General features: G+C 44.4%; 1 pseudogene; it reads right to left on the reverse strand.

Moving 5' to 3' along the window:
* Positions 1 to 9,348: 9,348 nt before the first annotated feature.
* LOC136540273 (ATP-dependent Clp protease ATP-binding subunit CLPT1, chloroplastic-like) lies at positions 9,349 to 14,804 on the reverse strand (annotated as a pseudogene).
* Between the last annotated feature and the right edge of the window lie 5,938 nt (positions 14,805 to 20,742).

Consider the following 20,742-nt stretch of genomic DNA (forward strand, 5'->3'; position numbering starts at 1 on the left):
AGAGGCAAGCCTCGGAGCATTTTTCTCCCAGTTTGTGATTATTTAATTAAATGCTTTACTTTAATTGATGCATTACGTTCAGGAGTTGTTTGCAACCGTTGCTGCATTATACCTTGTCTACCTTTGTTATACTATATCCTTGTTACCCTGGTATCCGCAGTTAAGTCAATGCTTAGCTGGCTTAGACCGGTAGAAGTCAGGTGATTTCCTGTCACCTGCGAGCTATAGGTGGTTACCTGGATCTGCTTGGATGACTATGAAGTCATGGTATAACTAAGTGTTAAATGAAGTTGAGACCGGATGGAGACTTGCAGAGTTTTGGACTGTAGTGTTTTCCGTCTGTGTCGATTAAGGACCGACCGTTGTTGGGCCTCAAGTCATGTTGAACGCATGCCTTACATTTAGCTGGCCGGATAAAGTACCTTCCGACCGCGAAGCTGGGAGATTTTTCGGGCCGAGTAGATTGCCCACAACACACTGTGCCGGAGCAGGTGTGGTAGGACACGGGGGCGGGATGATAAGACCAAAGTGTAGTCGGTCGGCCCCCAGGTACATGTGGTTCCTGGCAAACTCGAGATTCCTGGAAAGTTGACTCGGTGATCAATATCTCACTTTAGCGGGTGAGTGAGGTTTGTGTAAGGAATAAATCACCAGCTGGTTAGGAATCGATTCGAATCACCATCGCTCCTGGATAGTGAGCACTTGACTTGAGTTACTTCATCGTAGTAAATGTTTATGGAACACTTGGACAGTTATAATGAATATGACAGTATGGAAGTTATTTAATGATTGTTGGTTATCATTATCTGCTTAATCACATGTTCACTCTAGTATAGGTGCAAATCTAGTCGACAGGTTAATAATAATTAACTTGGCAAAAATACTTTTCTAAAGGTTCTCGAAATGCTAAAAATGCTTCTTTTTGCAAATGAGTCAGCTACCCTATTATAAAGCCCTTCATAATCCTTGGTGTCATTTATTTTTGGTTATGTCGGGTAAGTCTAGCTGAGTACCTTCTCGTACTCAGGGTTTTATTCCCACTTGTTGCAGATGGGCAGATGTATTACGGCTACTGTATCAACTGCCTTTATCCTGTGATGGGTGATGCTTAGGACCATGGGCATGGTCATTCCTTACGTCTCATCTGATGCTTTTGCTGGAGATGATCATTCGTTGGCACTATATTTAAACTCCGCGTGAGTGTGTGTGTGGTTTGAACAAATGACTTCCGCTACTTTTATTCGAACTGGTTTGTAATAACTATATTTAAACTCTGATGTATCTGTGATGCGAACTTTTATGTAAGTTGTGATGGTGACCGCTAAACTTATTACGATCATGGCTGGGACACGAGTTGGTTTGAAATCCTTCGTGATTTCACGGACTATCGGGTTATACGGGCTTAAGTTTGTTCAATCGTCTGCTCTGGTGGATGATTTTCTTACTTAATTTCGTATAATTGGTCGGTTCTGTCACAGCGGCCTCCGCTTCCTCTGCGGCCTGAGAGAAGAATGCGTCCTCCTCCGCCTACAAGCCCGCATCTGCTTGAGCAATAAGCTCGCTAAGTTTGCCTGTGTCTTCCTCAGCCTCCCCCGCCTACAAGCCCGCCTTCACTAGAGCGATGAGATCGCTCAACCTGGCAGTGTCGTCCTCATCCTCGTCCCCATCATCGGCCAACACAATCAGAGATTGGACGGTACAACTAGCTCGCGCTCTATTCTTATCTAACTTCTTTTCCTTATACCTTGCACGGGCCACCTTTGTGGCACGGTCCTCGCTGCATCTAATCCCTTCATGTATAAAATGCAACCAGTTAGCAACACGATTATATTACATTTAAAATTAGACAACGAAAATAAAAAGGCTTTCAAGCACTCACTAGCACATAATACAACAACATGGTCATCCTTGCTAGACGCGTTGGAGTATAATTCTCTAGGACGACCCTATTTTCGCCAAAACTCCTCCCAATACATGTCTTCCATCTAACAAAACGGTTGTAATTTAACAAACAAAACTCCTCCCGATACATCACAAATTAATGTCAATGAGAACCATTTGCATTACAACAAAAAAATATAACCTACACTTTGGTGCAAACTCTATCTTAGATGTAAACATGCAAACTATATAAAACCTATACTTTGGTCACTAAAAAATAAAATTTGGTACATCAAAAGTGTGTCCATATATTTATTCATGTATAAAAGTTGAGATGCAAACTCAAACAAGCAAAATTCATATAAAAATTGACCTTATAATGCATGGTAAACATAATTCTAACTAACCAATTAACCTTAACATTACCAATCCTAATCCTAATCCTTCAATCCAACGTTCTAACGAACTCATATTTTTCTCCATACCCTAACTACTCATTCAAATCCTTCGATCCACCGTGGAGGCCGAGGAGGAGCTTCATTACCTTGACAAGACAGAGGAGGAGCTTCGGAAAAGGTAGGGAGGGGGCCGGCAAGGGAGGAAAAGTCGGCGGCCGGCCGTGGGGGAGTCGGGAGGCAATGGCGCGGGCGCCGCGAGCGGCCTCACCTCGAGTCGAGCAGACAGACAGAGGGAGGGAGCCAGCGCCGCAACGGGTAAGTAAAGCCTCACCGTGCCATGATTCACGGCGCGTCGGCCCCGTCACGTCAGCGGTCGCCGCAGCCGTTGACCGCCCTATGCCGCGCCACCATGCATGGCACGGCGGCGTGAATTTGCCGCGCCATACAAACAGGCGCGTCCAAAAGTGTTACTTTTGAAGAAAAAACAGTGTTAGAATTAAAAATAGTTTAAAAAGTGTTAAAAAAAAAATCCCCCACGTGATCCTAACATGACATCCTTTCCCCTCCACACGCCATATGTGTGCGCTTTTATTGCGCCCACCGATCCATCGAGCTCTCGCTGGCCGCTGGGGCCGTCCTGGTGCTGCTGGGTCGCTGCCGCCTGCTCCTGTGCTCCTGCACCCCGCCCGCTGCCGCCGGCCGCTGCCGCTGGGTGATTTCACTTGCGACGCGATGCGGCCTAGCATGCATAGCATGGCAGAGGCTACAACGTACAGGCAGTGCCGGGCGGCCGGCAGCCCGAGCGCGCTTGACGTTTCGGTCAAAGACTTGCCCGCCGCCCCGCCCGGCACGCACGCAGCCCGGGCACTGTGAGCTCGTTCCGGCCCACGTAGGGTGATCTGATCGCTCGATACATGCCGGACGGACCTGCCAGTGCTAGCTGCATCTGCATACGGAGGCTACTAGCCACGAAGTACGTCCGCCACGTTCAACTGTACTGTCAGTAGTCGTGTGTCACAAGATCTATTCATTATTTTTTCATTTTCCTTTCTTTGTTTATCTATCTATATATCTACGTTACAGGCTGATGATGAACACGGCAAATAATTACTGATGATGATCCGTGTATATCTGATGCTGATGGGTGATTAGCTAGATTGGATCGGTTAACGTACAAGCACCGCTACCTATAGCTACTACAATTTGGCAATGATAATGTACAAGATATTTTGGCGGATTCAGAAATTAAGATATATATGCCATTTTTTTTTCCTGCAGGTGTCTTCACGTATATGCTTTTCTCCCCTTTTCCTCTGATACATATATATCCTAATTAAAGCTAGCCGTTTCGTATAAACATACATATACCAACACAAATAAAAGAATATGTGGTGGCCACGCGCTCCGACGATCACACACCCGTTTCACCCTTTTTCGTTTCACAAAGCCGCAGATTCCGAGAACGCTATAACGCCATCACGCAGGCAGTCAGGAAGTTTAAGCGCGTCGTCGGCACTTCGGTTTCGCTAAAAACCCCGCGTTTGACCCAGTTAACTAAGAGACACGGATCAGAGCCAGCGTCTACCTGGCTTTCTTCCGCATCTCTCCTCCTGGACACACACATTAAAAGCACGGAAGCTAGCTTTACACACCGCCAAAGACTTGGGATGAACTGTAGGTGTGCCAGCCATCTGAAACGGAAAACGTAGTTCAATCGCCGCGTACATTTTGTGAGCACTGTGTGAAGAAGAAAGCAACCGCGTCAACCGTCAACGTAAACCTCTCTCCCTGCTACTCGCCTATGGCGTGGGCTCTCGCTCATCAACATCCGCAGACGCGTGGAAGCGAGAGCTACATGCATCATGGTCATGCCACACTCAAACTACAACTGTCGTTGAGTAATCACGCAAGTAAAATAAAGCTAATTAATGACTGAAGTTATCGATCGGTCTATAGCCAGTGGAATAAAGAGGCCATGCATGTTGCTCTTTGTTTATTTATTTATTTTATTATGTGATGAGGTGAAAAAGGTAGTTGCGCGCGCGCGGTTACGGACGACGATCCTTCCAGTCGTCGTAGATCATGGGGAAACTGAAGGAACGACACAGCAGGCTCCATGAAAACAGGGAGCGAAGATGCTCGTAAAGCTGCCTTGTAACGTTGCTCTCGTTCGTTTGCAGGCGGCCTCGACAATCCATGTGATGTCAGGTACTACCTTAGAACAGGTACCCGCGGCCAAAAAGTATGTATGTGTAGTAGCGGAGTAAATTTGCACCAGCAAAAGACCGAGCTGATGCCATATATATCCAAAGTATTAAATTATTACTACTACGAAATCTCACCTAAGTAATTAGGACGATCACTTTTGCAGACCCGCGTTTCTTACCCTGTCTTTTCACTCAAAAGCCTCTCGTTTCCATTTGCTTCCGTGGAGGAATATATAGGCCATCACCATCACGCGGGATACGGAACGAGCTGACACGTCGACTTGATTGCGTGACATGGAGATGTATCTACACACCTAGGGATGACCATGTCCATAATGGGCAAGTCAAGTCAATAAAATTCTTAACAGTGACTGTGAGGGCAGGGGTCATTTGAGTTTTGATAATTCATGCTCCCTCCACCCTAAAATAAGTGCACATCTCACTTACCAAGGAGTCAAACATTTTTATGTTTGACTAAATATATAGTACAAAGCACAATTGCAGTTATTAGAAACAAATTGGGTCCTTCAAGAACAAAGCACAATTTTAAAATTTGAGCCGCCAAGCCATCTTCCCCAAGTGCAATTATTGAGAAATAAATTGGATCTATCGTGTGTCACTGAAATGTTAATAGATGTATTAATGCAACTCAGGACCAACTGTCACGTAAAACAAAATCTGAACACCTGTCACGATAGAGTTCTATATATTTTTCCACGCAAACTTGACCTGTCACGTTTCAAGACTTCACACTACACGTTATAAAGAAAAAAAACTACCGAACTCCTTGACATCGTCCTTAACATGCTCGCAGTAAACGTTAGGGAAAAAACGAAAAAAGGCCCTCCTAGACACATACATCATGTACGGACTATCCATGTTACATGTTAGGAAAAGATCTACTCAAACGAAGGTCCTTAGACACATTACATTACACATCAAGCTAAGGTCCTTACACGATACATTACATAAAAAAAGGGCGTACCCAGTGCAGAGAGCTCTCGCTCTGTGTGGGGTCTGAGGAAGGATGTTAGTGGCAAGTCTTACCCTCGCCTGTACAATGCGAGGAGACCACGACTTGAATCCGGGACCTTCCGGTCACAGGCGGTAAGACTCTACCGCTTGCACCAGGCCCGCCCTTCACACGTTACATTACATCAAGTAGCAAAAAAATTCTAACCCACCCTGACATGTTACATCACAAAGGAAAGTTGGAGCGTGTATGGAAATTAATTCGATATGATTGCAAGATATTTTTCATTATTTGCCTTTATTTTTATAATAACCCTAATGAATGGACGGTCTATAATTCTTTGGGTAATGTGCATTTTCCAACCTTCAACTTGTACGGATTCGTTATTCATAAACAAGGTACTGAATAGCAGGTTGGAACTTATTGACCGCTATTTGAGGTAGCGAGCCGCTATAGCATCCGCATGCTATTCTTTGTAGCGCCGGCAATAGCGTTGTATGATATGCAACAAATAACCCTAGCATATTTTAACTATTATAGGACTATTGAGGTTATTGCTTCTAACAATGATAACGAATCATGATCTTATGACTATTTTATCGGTTCTCATAGTATAATACATTGCAAACTCTAATATGTGATGACTTATATATATAATATGTTAAACACTATGTTTCTTTTCATAATTTAAAGTATGTGAGACATCAACTGTTCAAGTATAGCTAAATGTCTATTTAGATTCATTATTCATGATACATATATACACATAAATTTATATGTGATTATTATATAGCGGTAATGGAACTTAGCTTCCATGATAGCACCCACTATCCATGATCCACTACCTCGACACCAAACCATTATGAACCCGTTATACGCCATTTCGTACCTTGACCCTAAACTATGAAATCGGGTATTGGACACCCTCCAACTATCGAAACTAGATAAATTTGATCCTTTAGCTAGTTTTCAAAGGTGGCTATCTATTTTTCTAAACTAATAAAAATCCGTTTTTAATTTGTAAAAAATTATAACTTATTTGTTTCAAATAAAAAATTGTGAAACTAATACCAATCTTTTCCTAAAAAATGTTATTCATATGTTGGTGCTCCACAATCAATAACATTTTAAAAAAAATAGAATCATCTTCATATATTTTTTATCTAAAATATATTATTTATACATTTTTAGATGTTAAACCATATTTTTATTATTTTTATAAAATAGAAAACCACCTTTGAAACCTAGTCAAGTACCAAATTTTTTCCGGTTTCAATAGTTGGAGGATGTCTAATACCCGGTTAATAAGGATAAAAATCAAACTCATGTGCAAGTTGAGGGTTGAAAATGCATTTAACCCTAATTCTTTTGGAGTCCCATAGCAACTTTCTCGTCCAAAATGGCACGCTTAAAGTGCTTGACAGGGCATACATTAATTTATGAGTACTACTATATGCTATTGGGAAGAAGAAGAAGAAGAAGAAGAAGAAGAAGTATTACATGAAATAGAATTAACAGATCTACATAGGGGAAGTGGCCTTGGTAGGAGTAAGCACAATTGTTTTAGTTGCTCCTTTCCATTCGTGTGGTCAGCGCATAGAAATCACCAAAGCTTTAGCTGCTGAGGTCTGAGGAGGCGTGTGGGCCTGTCACCTCCCGCGATTTCTCTATTGCTTTCACTGAGCTGGGAGTACCTCCCCCCCTGAAATCCTGCAGGAGGTAATGGGTTTCAGTGACAAGATGTCAGCTCCGAATGCAGCAGGGTGACCATCTGTTTTGCCGACAGCTATCGCAGAAAAGAGGAGCCGCATCTGCTCTAGATAGGCTATAGGGGCATGCATGCCCCAGCCCCAGCATACAAGAACAAATATAAAAGCCGTTACTGGCAGTACTAGTTGGATAACAGAAAATGTCTTGACCTGATAATTCTATTGCATATATGTCCCTCCCTCTGTCCATGTTTTCATGAATTTGTCGCGATTTCGAACACAACATGTTTCTGCAATGTCCCTTAAATTCGTTCCATGCTGAAGTATAACAAACATTTGCTAAGACCTCATTCATGTTAAGTACTTTGTTGTTGCCATTAAATACTAGTGAACAAAGCCGTGTCTGCACCAAGCCAAATCGATGGTACAGTGCAACCAGTAACAATATAATCAATGCTGAGGCTACTGAAACCCCTGAATGAATTTACGAAGAGCGCATGCCGATGGAGCAGGAAGCGGTACACCTGGAAGACGAGAGACTTTCTGAACCAAATCCAGACTCCCACCCAGCTCTATTGGCAGGGCAGGGGACTTCAAGTCTTCAATGTGGGGAACAAGAAGAGAACCTACCACTCACTTCCTAAAAGTTTTCACTTTTCAGAACTGCAGTTCGGTACACCCCTACATGCATGGCCCAATAGGTGGCACGTGCGAGACTGAAAAAACAAAGGCAAGCACGTGCACTGTCCATTCTGTGCAGTGCTGACAGTCAAACCCTTTAGCAGCTAGAGGAAGAGTATGGCCTTGTTTACACTTGAGCTGTGAAACCTAGAGCTCTACAGCTACAGTGCTCATGGACGCACCATTCATGCATGCATGTGGAAGAGAAACTAGAGATTTGACAGCGATTAGTTTAATAGTGTGGAGGAGACGGGATGTTCACTGGCCACTGCTCCCAAAGAGATCTGAATTAGGACCCAAGGGAACTCCAACCAAGGAATAAACAAGCCGGGGGTACTACATGCTTTTTTATGCAAACATTCGAAGGAACTGAAGAAAAGAGACGCTGAAAGAATAGTACTATACTCTGTACATGCTTTGGAGAAGTGAAACTCTCCTGTTGTTTATACCCTGCCATTATGCCTCCACACGCTTGGTGGACATGTTACATTACATGACAAGAAAGAAGTCAAGGCAACACAGAGTTGCACGTCAATTCTTGCTTGCTCATCTGTTAATGTTCATTAAATTTGGAGGTTTGTTTAATCCCAACTAGTAGTAGTTAAGCACGATATCAACCATCCGATCTAATTAAATGAACGGCTCACGTGTACTTCCCCTGCAGGCTGCAGCAGTACATGTTACTGCGTAGCCTGCTCAAGTGTAGCCTGCTCCAGTGCTCCTTACTGGTGCATACGGAGTATGTGTACTGTGATACTGTCAGCAACTTGGAAGGTGGGATCATCAACGAGTCTGGTGTGTAGAAATATCCCAGAAGCTGAAACGACGACACCAGACTTGGTTCAAAGTTTCTGTGCGGTTGCTGACACGCAAGAGTAATCCTGCCATTAATCCTGTTGCTTCCCATGCCAGCCTAAACAGGAAGCATGCGGCACGCACGTGCTGGTGCTGCCCGTTCCATCCATCTCTCCGAGTTCCTACCCAATAGGAAGGGGATGTTCTTTCGGTGGCAGATGAACTTGATGCCTGATGGGGACTCCGGAGCTGAAACCTAAGCGCAGGACTGCGCCAGGCCACCGGCATGGCGTCGGCTTTCAGTCTGTGCATGCTTCGTGTCAGGGCATGGCGCCTCTCCGTCCAAGAACGCAATGTGTAACTTCCTGACAGTCACCATCAGCTTATTAGTGCCCGGGCAAATAGGCAGAATTCTGACGCACAAGGGGTGAATGAATAACAATAAACAATGTAAAAGATATCGAGGTGGATGTTCTTGGAATCAAAGCATAGTGCAAGTACCAACCTCGTGCAGATTTGGTGTAAAGTGCGTGCAGCTTCCCCTGCCTGGAAAGTGGTAAAGAAAGTACTACTAATATACGCTTTTCCCTGACAAATGGCACACGATAATTCTTTTAAAAAAGATTTCCTTTGTTATGTCATTTGCATCCAATGAATGTCCCAATAGATTCATTCAAAATCTGCGGGTGCAGAATATCAGTGACTTCCGATGAAATTCTTGCCTGTCAGGATTCAGGCTGCAGAGTGAACAAACAATTTGAAGGACTCGTCAAGCCCACTGAACCCTACAAGGTCTTTTGTTTTCTACGAGTAGTTCAAATCCAGCTGAGAAAGGAACAGAAGCATTCACCGTGACAAACAAATCGCAACGTTTTAACAGGCATCGGCAATCGTGAGAGTACAAATATCGTATTTGACCTAACACATCTCGATAAGTCCTAAATTTTGTAGCAGCAGCCTCATCAGGTCAACATCTTGAGGTGCCAACAGGTGCATACAGGTATGGCACAATCCCAGCTTAAGTTGAAGAATAAATTAAGTGCTCTCTTTGCTATCTAGGACACATTGCAGCCTCTTCATTAGCCTGCAGTGATAATAGAAGATTTGAGAAACCACGAAATGATCCATTGTGCAGTATACACCTTTTGCGTGGAGAATATGGTAATATTACCGTTTTGGCCAGTAAACTGGCTTTCTCATCGTCAAATCCAAGCGATTCCAGGATTTTATGACCAGCTGACTCTTTATCTGACCATATCCCCAGTAGCAAATGATTGGCAGTTACTTCTCCATCCTCACCTAACACACAGTTCAGTTCAAAAAAAAAGCACCAAAATTAGATTACAAGTTAAACCACATGGAACAAAAAATAAATAGAGTAGAAATCAAAACCAACTATGCTCCAGACATGCAGATCAAGCACCCAACATATAGGGGATCAACAACATAAAGGTAACTGAAGTAAGCTAAAAAAAAAAGCCAAGTAGAACATGAAGAACCATAAAACTCTGTGTGCCCTCGAATTGCACTAACCTTCAGGAGAATCTCCATTCAAAATTTATCAACCACTATTTGTTCAAAAAAATTATCAATCACTGGAACTCTCAGTCTAATCAAGTGGGGGCCATGGGTCTTTAGTTCCGAAAATTCACCAGGCCTCTAATCTTATAGACTAGTCTCTAGGCCCAAAATTAACAACACACCTACTCAAACAATGGCAAGCACACTCTAGAGTCTAGGCCACACTACAGCTACAGTATGACCTTGAGATAGTCATTTCGTGCACGGCTTCTTAATAATAATTCAAAACTAGTACTGTAGTTGATGCCTACCCAACCATTCAATACCAAGAGTGCAAGACCTAAATTCAAGGTCCTGTTCACAGAGAGAACAAAAATGGCATCAGGACAGAAATGTGCTCTAAGTACCAAAAGCACAAGCAACCTCCAAGCCTTCAAATCTCATGTCAGACTGGATCAAGTATCATCTTCAATTCATGGTCTACCGCACCTTCAAGCTTAAGCATTCATAAATCAGGACCCATCAGAACAGTATAAGGCAGAGAGACAAGACTTAAGTTTTGCATGCCTGCATCAAACCAAGAACACTTCTATGGGCTGGTTCCCCTCATTCAGATGCAATACATGGAATAAATATGGTCCCACAAAAAATGATATAGATCCCAACCAAATCCCCTCATCAAAATACAATACATGGAACAAACAATGGTCCTGTTGTAAGTTAAGTGGATACTCATCTTGGAATATATCATCAAATGGTGATATGCTGAACTGAAAAGGCAACAAAAGCTGAGCTCAATATAGGTTGCATACAAGATACGGGGCACCATCAGTTTTAATCCTCTGGCCACAACTATATCCGCTGGGGTTTTTCTCGGCCTGTGTGAGAAGGTCTTCTCTATCACAGCAATGCCCAGGGGGTGGTCTTACCCCCTGCAGGTCGAGTTTTTTTTTTTATCCGCTGAACAAGACTTGATACAGCTTTATTGAACTATTGAAAGAGTGGTGTGGGTAAATCTACCATTCAGGTTAAATCACAAATGATTTAGTATCACCACTGCAAACATAGTAAGGCTTGATGTTTGGGAGGATATTTCTTTAAAAAAGGGCGTATCCAGTGCAGAGAGCTCCCGCTCTGTTCAGGGTCTGGGGAAGGGTGTCAGTGGCAAGCCTTACCCTCGCCTGTGCAATGCGAGGAGACCGCGACTCGAACCCGGGACCTTCCGGTCACAAGCGGTAAGACTCTACCGCTTGCACCAAGCCCGCCCTTCTGGGGGATATTTCTTTACTTTGCAAAAAAAAAAAAAATGTCTGTTACATCTTTATTGGTGTTGTTTCTGTTTTATGCCAACATTTGCACTAAAATACTTTGAGTGAGATGGGTTCATGATATCCAGAAATTGGTTTCAACAAGATTAAGTCATAGTTAAATCCATCTCAGAGGCATCATTATACTTCCAGATTCAGTATAAATCAAGTTTTTGAAACATGTTCTCAGAAGAATTGAATGCAATTTAAATGTCTAAGTTAAAACCCAGCTCAACTGCCTCTAGTGTGGAAACTATAGCTCCAGAGAAATTGTAAGCAAATAGAAAGAAATAAAGTGACACACTGTCACCGGAACAAACCTAACCAGTAAATGATATAGCAAACAATGTGATTACTGGTTAGCAGGTACACAGGCAGTTACAATTTCAATCTCCAGTGATGCTAATACAGAATTACATTTTGCGAAGCAATCCATATTAATCTATGTTATATGAAAGCAAGAATTCCAGAAGTCATATTGACCAGGGACCATTGGTGCTGGGAAAAAAACATTAATAAACCATGAGCGGAGGATCTTTTTTCGCTGTCGCCTCTAACAGCGTGAAGATAGGAAGCACTAGATACCTCATATCCGGCGGGTCCATGTGAAGGAGCAGCGCCAAACCACATCCCATAGGATTGACACGTACTGGTCATGTGAATAGTATCATACCCAGGCCCAGTGTGGGTTAGTTCTGTCAGAGATTAGATTAGATTGGTTGGAGTTGTTATTTGCATTCGAGATAAGTTAAAGTAGTCTCATCTATGCATAGCAGGGGATTTTATCTGTTTTGAATAATCAAGATATAGATCAAGAGTCCCTACCCTTTTCTAGTTTTCTATCCCTGCCCTTGTCATGTGGGCGCCGGGCATCAGCATTGTCATGCTGCTTGGGTTCTGGGCCATCTAAAGTATGTCCACGATAGCATGTTTTTTTGGGGAACTAAGGAATTTGGAGGCAAAATAGACTACACAATGTGATGAAAGAACTTTCGGGTTAAGAAAACAATGCATTCTTGCTTAATTTATAGGGGGGCACCAACACACATATGTGAACATACCTGAATACTATAAGCAATTAAGCAAATCAAATTGTGTAATCAGGAGGTGACACTGCATAGAAGCAATTCATATGTTGAGTGATGAACAGCAATGGAAGTTCATATGTTGAACAGAAATTACCTGATTTCAGTTTTTCATTGACAGCCCAATCAAGGGCTCGTTGTGCAGCTTCTGTCAATGGTGGATGCATGGGACTAAAGTAAAACATTTCTGATTTCCCAAGCACATTCGCTGCCTCCTCACGCACTTTGAGAAGTGTGATTCCATTAGGCACGCAAAAGTTTTGCTGCACCACTAGTTCCTGAAATAATGGACTGGTGGCTCAAGCAATGCAACATGTGTCACGAATTGGGGCAAATAAATAAAAAGAAATGTTAGATCAAAGTTGGCACTATCAAGGTAATAGCATAGTCCCCACAGTTTGCATCGAGTTACTAGAATGGTGCTTACTTGCCCAGTAAAACATGTGGACTAATTATAGCCTTAGGTGCCAGTTCTAAGGATAAGAAAGGATACATTGTCAACAATATGACAAGTCAGCTAGAACTGCTGAAATAAGATCTAAAAGGCTCCTTGTAAGCATATGAATCGTTGTTTTTAGCATACACTAGATTGCCACAAAACAGAACATGTCCTGAATTCCTAACTACATCATCAGAGATAGGTTGAGAGGTCAAATGCCTACTACATCTTGAACCAAACATGGATAATGGATTTCGCACTATGAGGCTAGAATATCTCCATATCATGATTTTTTTGCTTCATGTGGTTCTACATCATTAGAAGCTTCTATAGTTGTTACTGATCTATTCATATATAGATGCTGTAAGACTAGAGAACTAGATCAGCCAGCCAACAGATGATCCAGTCTACAGGGTAGTTTATCACACAATAACACCTTGACAGATGATGGTTCTACCCTCTGATTCCAAATGTAGGTCATTTAAGGTTTGTGCACAAGGATTAATGAAGGGTGTCAAATGGCCTTAGTGCCGTATTGGAAAAGATGGCTCATTCATCTATGAGTGATAGCATCTATTAAGTAGGGGCAAGTTAGGAAGAAAAGGGTAGAAGATCCACAGAAGTTTTGAAATGACCAACATTTGGAGAAAAGTCGAGAGGGCTAAGATGACCTACATTTGGAACTGGAGGGAGAGGTAGTAGTTTTTGTATTATGCACTAAATTCGAGTCACTGATCACTGTACTGTATTTTCATGAAGCATGTAGATGTACTGCACAGTTTTTATCTTTATCATTTCGTAGAAACAATTTTAGCCATGTACACCATATACAAAATGCATGTTCAAAAACAAACCAGTTCCAACAATCATATGCAGTTAGTGATGCATTCAGGTTCACTAGGCTTAAAACTGTCACTCAGCTACATTCTGAAGTCTTCACACCCTTACGATTTGTAGCTCATCATCTTTACTTGTTTGAGTTCCACAAACCTTACAATTTGTAGCTCATAGATCATCTTTACTTGTTTGAGTTCTAGAAACGCACTTAAGTTATGGCATGGTTCCATAATTAGCAAAAAAGCAAACTTCAGTGACTTAACATCTAAGATCCCTTGCCTCACCTTCAACAAGAATGCCCATGAGGAGCCCCTCGGTGCCTGTGGTAGGGTACCTCATCTTACGGGCCTCCAGCTCTGCCATGGCAAAAGACCGCACCGCCCTTGATGACCATCTGGGGGGGAATCATCATGTCAGACGCAAACAGACACTAATACTCCCTCAAGAACCTACAGAATAGTCACGTAACCTGATCTTCTTCTCCCCAGAAGCTACCTCCGGATGCCTAAAGACACAATAATTCCGGGATGGATATCATCAAATTATCCAGTAAAATAACAGAAAAAATTCGAAGCAAAGTGTAGTAGCATATCAATGTGCTAACTTCCAAGAGATGTAAGACTAACGAAATAAAGTAACGGCTCAAGATCAGGACTAATTAGCGTCGGTGAGAGGTTGGATTATCATCATTTCTGCTTACGTGGTGGGGAGCTGGGCGACGGCGGCGCCGACGCGGCGGCCCCGGAGGCGGGAGGCGAGCCGTGGGCCACCTGTGACAGCGGCCCGAAGGGAGAGGGGTAGGACAGGGTTTGTCCCGACGGAGACGGAGGTGGAGGGGGCGGGGTGGTGAGTGGAGGAGGAGAGGAACGAGTGGAAGGTGGCGGCGACCTGGGCTGCGGTCGCCATGGCCGGGGGATGTTTTTTTTTTTTTGGGTTGGATAGAGGAAAGAGATAAACCGGACCTGACTGCGAGTATAGTCTGACTTGAGAATGGCTAGGAGACGGACAGTGTTATATTAGTTTGCCGTGCCTAATCTTTTAGTTCCGAACAAAAAAAAATCTTTAGTGCAAATACGAGGCCGCCATTACACATAGATTGTTATATAGTATTAATCACGTAGAATTTTTTTATGGATGTGAAAAAAAGAGAGAGGAATGTGAGAAATAAGTTGTTTTGCGAAACAAAATTTAGAATTATGAGACCACCGTTGCACTATTATATTTGTTACCGTTCACATACAACTCAATATTTTTTTGCTCTATATATGCATGAACTAAGAAATCGTAAGTTACTGCAAGATAACTTAAAAAACTATCATTGTACATGTTCTCTATTAGTCGTTTTAAGATTATGTGGTACTATATGAGAATATCTACTAGACAGGATCAATATACTTGCCCTAAAAAGAGCCTAAGATGTTGTTAACACCACCTGGTAGAGCTTCATATGGTTACTACTGTAGCCTTGCGATCGACATAGTATTCATGTTCCTCGGATCATATGGCATGATTTATGCTTACCATTTCAGTCTTCATGGTTGGGCGATTTTCCGCCCTACTACTTTTGAAGCCTAGTGTTTTTTAGATCATAATGTTCTCATTTAAACCCTTTTATGTTTATAGCTTCAACTAGGATGGCAATCCTACCTATGGATAATTATCTAATGTGGATGCGTATACAAAATTCGACCCTTGGGTGCGGATATAAGATTTTGCTCATAGGTACGGGTGTTGGTATGTCGCTTTTACCGGATAGTGTTTAGAATACAAAGATTCCATCTATTCTAGTGGCAATCTAATTTGTGGTCATGGATACCCACAGGTATCATACCCAACGTGTGCGGGTACAGGTGCAAAATATTACCGGCGAGTATAGGTGCAAAATATTACCAGCAAGTATAGGTGGAGATACACGGGTATGCGTGTGTTGTCTTAACGATTGCTCCTTAATTTTGTTCTTTGCTCCATCAGACTCAGTTATTTTCTTCCTAAAAAACACTTGGATCCTACAGGTTATATGCTTCTGATTTGCTATCTTAACAAAGGCCCCGTTCGGCTTGCTGAAACTTGACTGAAACTGACTGAAAAATACTGTTCTAGCTAAGTCGGTTTCTGGGTAGGCCAAACGGGGCCAAAGTGTCATGAGGCAAGTTTGATCTTTTAAACTTCATGATACTCCCAGCATGGCTGATGCCTCATTTTTTTACACTCAAGAGCAAGCTATATGTCCGGCAACTCCCGGTAACAACTAAAATCTATTAAGTATGCGTACTTTTTTTTTGTCAATTTGTGATTTCACGCTGTGAAGTCTAGAAAATCCAAGTCTCTGGGAAGTCTAGAATTTTTTATCATATAATCTGCTATATGTTTTATGTTTTTTTAGATACACCTAATCATCCTCCCTCTGTCACAACATCTCTATAATTTCAAGTCCAGATTCCTGGAGCGGAACGACTAACCCTTGATGATGGTGGTAGTGAGGGCTGTGTGCCTCACCGAGCTAGCAAAGCTCAGGACGACGAAAGTGATCTCTTGGTCCAGAGCAAAGTCAACAACAATCTTGGTCATGGAGGCCATCTAGCTGTTGTAGTTGAGACCTGCGCCTGATCCCAATTTTTTTTTATTTTTTAGTTCTTTTTTTGAAAAAAAATCATAAATATGTCCTAGAGGTTTGATTTCAAAATCTGGACCCTTAGCTCAGCGTCATCGTTGGTGGCGCCGAGCTTACACGTCTCGACGCCATAGATTCTGACGCCTAGGTCGTAGCGGACGCTGGGCGTGGGTGAGGGCGACCAGCTGGGCCGCGGCGAGGCGGCGAGCCGGGCCGCCCGCCACCGCGCCCACAGCTCCCCGCGGCGAGGCGGCGCGAGCGGCTTGGGGCCGCGGGTGGCCGGCACTGTTGCGGGCGCGGGCCGCGGCCGCAGTGGAGGGCGCCTGCGAGGCCGCGGTGGCCGCGGGCGCAGTGGCGGGTAGGCGCGGGCCGTGGGCGTGGTGGCGGGCGCCGGCAAGGCCATGGTGGCCGCGGGCACGGTGGCGGGTGCCGCGCGAGGCCGCGGTGGCCGCGGGCGCGGGGGCCGGTGCGGGCAAGGGTACGGTGGCGGGGGCAACGCGCGGTGGCGGACGCGGTAGTACGGCAGCGGCGCCCTGGCTCGAGAGAGAGGAAGGGAGAAAGAGAGAAAGGAAGGGAGGGCCCATACGTAAGACAAGGCTCGGCGCTAAGTTCGGCGCCAAGATCCATAGCGTCGAGCTTAACGCCAAGATCCATGGCGCCGAACTGGCTGCCATGTCAGCGTCCACGCCGCCCATGTGGCCCCGACCTAGGCGCCAGAATCTATGACATCGAGACGTATAAGCTCAGCGCCACCAACGATGGCGCCGAGCTAAGGGTCCAGATTTTAAAATCATACCTTCAGGGCATATTTGTGATTTTTTAAAAAACTAAAAAATAAAAAAGTTGTCGCCTGATCCTACTTTTTTTTTTGTGGCAAAGCCAATACATGTAACATAAGCAACCAGCAGCCTGTTCATTTGGTCGTATTTGGCTTCTAAGCCATGGCTTATAAGCCAACAAACATTATTTTTCTCTCACACCAAACCAGCCAACAGTACTTTCAGTCATAACAAACCCAAACAAATAGAGCGTAGATCCATATTTTTTTTTTTTTTTTGCAAAGAACACAGAGTAAGAGGCTGCTTGGTTCTGCGCATAGCTAGCCTCGCCTCACCTCACCTCGTTGTGTCGGCACAAGTGGCGAGGAGCTTGGTTGGCTGACCAAAACGATTTAGGGGCCACTTAGCTCCAGGTCTTGGTACTTTTTACCTTGCTAAGCGAGGATATAATATAAACCAGCTTGTTTGGATGGCTTGTTTGATTTTCTCGTAGCTTGTACGAGCAAGGTTTGTCTTACTAGCATGAGAAGTGCACTTCACCAGCCAAGCGAGGCAAGACGAGGGCAAGCAGCCCCTTAGTTCTCCCGTGTGAGCAAACCAAATCTTGCTCGTACGGCTGTCTCTATAATGCCATCCAAACCAAAAATGTGTGGTTCATATTCTTTAGGGGAAGAAAACACCGTCCAACATAGTAGGCAAATGGAGGCCTCATTTTATGTGGGAGGTGACGTAGAACCCAAATATGCGTCCTCTGTCGATCTCTCTCCTTGACCAAATATTTGTCGCACAATCGCTTCGCAGGAGACGGAAAGAAACGTCGTGTCCGGGGATCTTCTTTTGGGTTTGCTGTTGGAAAAGCCAACTTGAGGTGCGTGACCCTTTGCTAAAGCACGTCCCAAACCATCCAATGGGTCTTCTGTTTAGGTTCGTGCTGTTGGTAGCCCTGTTCTGCAGCACTACTTCAGCAGTACTTTTCAGCGAACGAATAGAGTTTTACTCTCACAATAAATCATCATAATCACCAGCATAAGCCAAATTTCAGCGAAATGAACAGGCCAAGTCTAAGGTCTTCGAAGCGTCAGGCAAATTAGCTAAAGAACCAAACACCCACACTTGCTATCCACGTTCTGCGAAGTGACACAATGCTCAGCGACGGAACCAAGCAGGCCGTAAGTCTCTGACAGATAGGTTGCCCTTCAGTTCTGCAATGCTAAGTGTAGTTAAAGATGGCAACAGGTATATACCCATCCGGTATTGCTATCCCATACGCATACCCGTGAGATAAAATTTCACCCGCTAAATTACCCATACCCGCGCACGGATAGAAGACTTCACCCATACCTGTACCCGCGCGTGTAAAAATACCCGACGGGTAACCCATACCCGAATGCATACCCGCTACAAAAGACATGAATATATTATATTATTATAATCATATGTTGTCAATTCTTTGTCAATAAAAATAAAAAATTATAATATAGCAACAAAACTACACTAATTTGTAGTATAATAGTCATAGATATATGTGTATTTCATAGTAATTAATAAATACATATGTGTACCCATGGGTACACGGGTGTGGGTAGTATGTTCCCGTACCCGTACCCACATATCCAGTGTGTCGGTGCGAAAAGTGACCAATAAGTAAATATTTGTTGTTTTGTCGTACGTTGTGATCGGGTGTAGTCTAGCACTCAATGACATAGGGTTTATACTGGTTCAGACAACATGCCATATGTCCAGTTTGAGTCAGTCGGTGACTTTATTCCTAAGCCCATGTGCTCGAAGTTTGCTGTGGGGTTACAAACGAGGGGGAATAAGATAGGGGTGTCAGAGGTACGGTCAGAATCTGGACTGAAGAGACAAGAGTGACTGTAGCTCCTACGTGCGCTAAGTATTGGAATGTATGTTCTGTGTAACTTTAGAATGTCTAAAGCTAGCAGAGAGTTTGTCGGAATGATCCGTCAGTTGTTCGTTCGTTTTTGTTGTATGTCCCCCTTCTAGGAGGGAGCGCATCCCCTTTTATAGGTTAAGGGGATGACCTTACAAGTGAGAGTGTGTGTGTGTGCTACCTAGTCTTGTTACCCACGCCGTCGGGTACAAGATAGTTTGTCGGCGCCCACAATACTGTTGACGCCCAGGTGCCTTTGGCAGACTCCATCGTGTTCTTCTGGTATGGCAAATGTCGGCGCCTACTATACTGTAGGACAAATGTCGGCGCCCACAACACTGTTCATGTTCTGATATGTTTGGAAGGTTATAAAGTACCCTTCTAATATGACCTAATAGTACTGTCCTGCAGGTGTGCAGGGTACGATCCTTGGTATTGCGGTTGACTTGAGCGCCTTACCTTATCTACTCTGCCTGATTTATTGGGTCCTCACCGAGCGGGCGTCCCTGGCCGGTCGTTTCCAATCGGCTCTGATCGCGCCGGTCGGAAAAGAGACGTAGGCAGATGTTTGGTGTATTCCTAGCAGGCGTGCAGTAGTGGTGGGCCATGCCTAGGCCACGTCCCATTTAACTAGACGTCGTTTCGTTGGGCAGGGTGCGTCCCATCAGTCAGGACATGTCCCATCGCATGCCTATCCGCATTGAATAGGGGAAGGAAGAGGATTTTTTGCCTCAATCCTTTGTCTTTCTTTAACTGTTGTCTTTCCTCCTTAAATAGGGGAAGGGAGAGAATTTTCGTCCCATTCCTTCGCCTATTCTCCAACTGTTGTCTCTCCTCCTTCTTCCCTCTCGCCAAGCGCGTTCGTGTGTCATAGCGATTCCTAGGAGAAAAGAGGGTAAAGCGAGGGAGAGGAGAACTCATAGATCTGTTCATGAATCTGAAGCGTAATGTTGAACTGGAGGCCATCCAACGTAGATGAGGTGGTGCTGGCCGCCTTCGCCGAGAAGGGGCTGCTTCCACCGAAGGAGGTGGCGCACTAGAGAGCTCCTATGTCAGGGGAGGCTATTCCACGACCTTGGTCGAATGAGGTTGTCTCCTTCCTCGCCTTCCACGAGCGCGGGCTAGGATATCCCGCGCACTGGTTCTGCGTGGGCTCCTTAATGAGTGGGGCCTAGAGCTGCAGCACCTTAATCCGACTAGGGTGCTGCACATCACTGGCTTCGTGACCATCTATGTGGCCTTCCTCGGGATGGAGCCGCACGTGGATTTCTTCTGGCGGATCTTCACCAAGTGAGCCTTGTCGGAGGGGAAGCCGTCTAGGACCGCGCTGGTTAGGGGCTTCGCATTGAAGAAGAAGTTGAGGCCACTAGGCTCCTACCCCGCGTACTCCCCTTGTGACTCTAATCGGGGGTGGCATAGGGAGTGGTTCTATATTAGGAACCCAGTAGAGGCGTCGTTCACCAGAAAGAAGGCTGGAGAGGTGGGAGAGCTGGTCATGGGGGCCCTCCAGTCGGTAGAACAAGCTAGAGGTCATCGAGGTGGTGCTCTAGAAGCTGGTGCAGCACGGCCTCGATGGGCCGCGGGTGTTCCACACCTTCTTCCACCATTGAGTCACCTCGCTGGCGAAG

Source organism: Miscanthus floridulus, chromosome 2 (assembly GCF_019320115.1).
Source record: "Miscanthus floridulus cultivar M001 chromosome 2, ASM1932011v1, whole genome shotgun sequence".
Classification (NCBI taxonomy): domain Eukaryota; kingdom Viridiplantae; phylum Streptophyta; class Magnoliopsida; order Poales; family Poaceae; genus Miscanthus; species Miscanthus floridulus.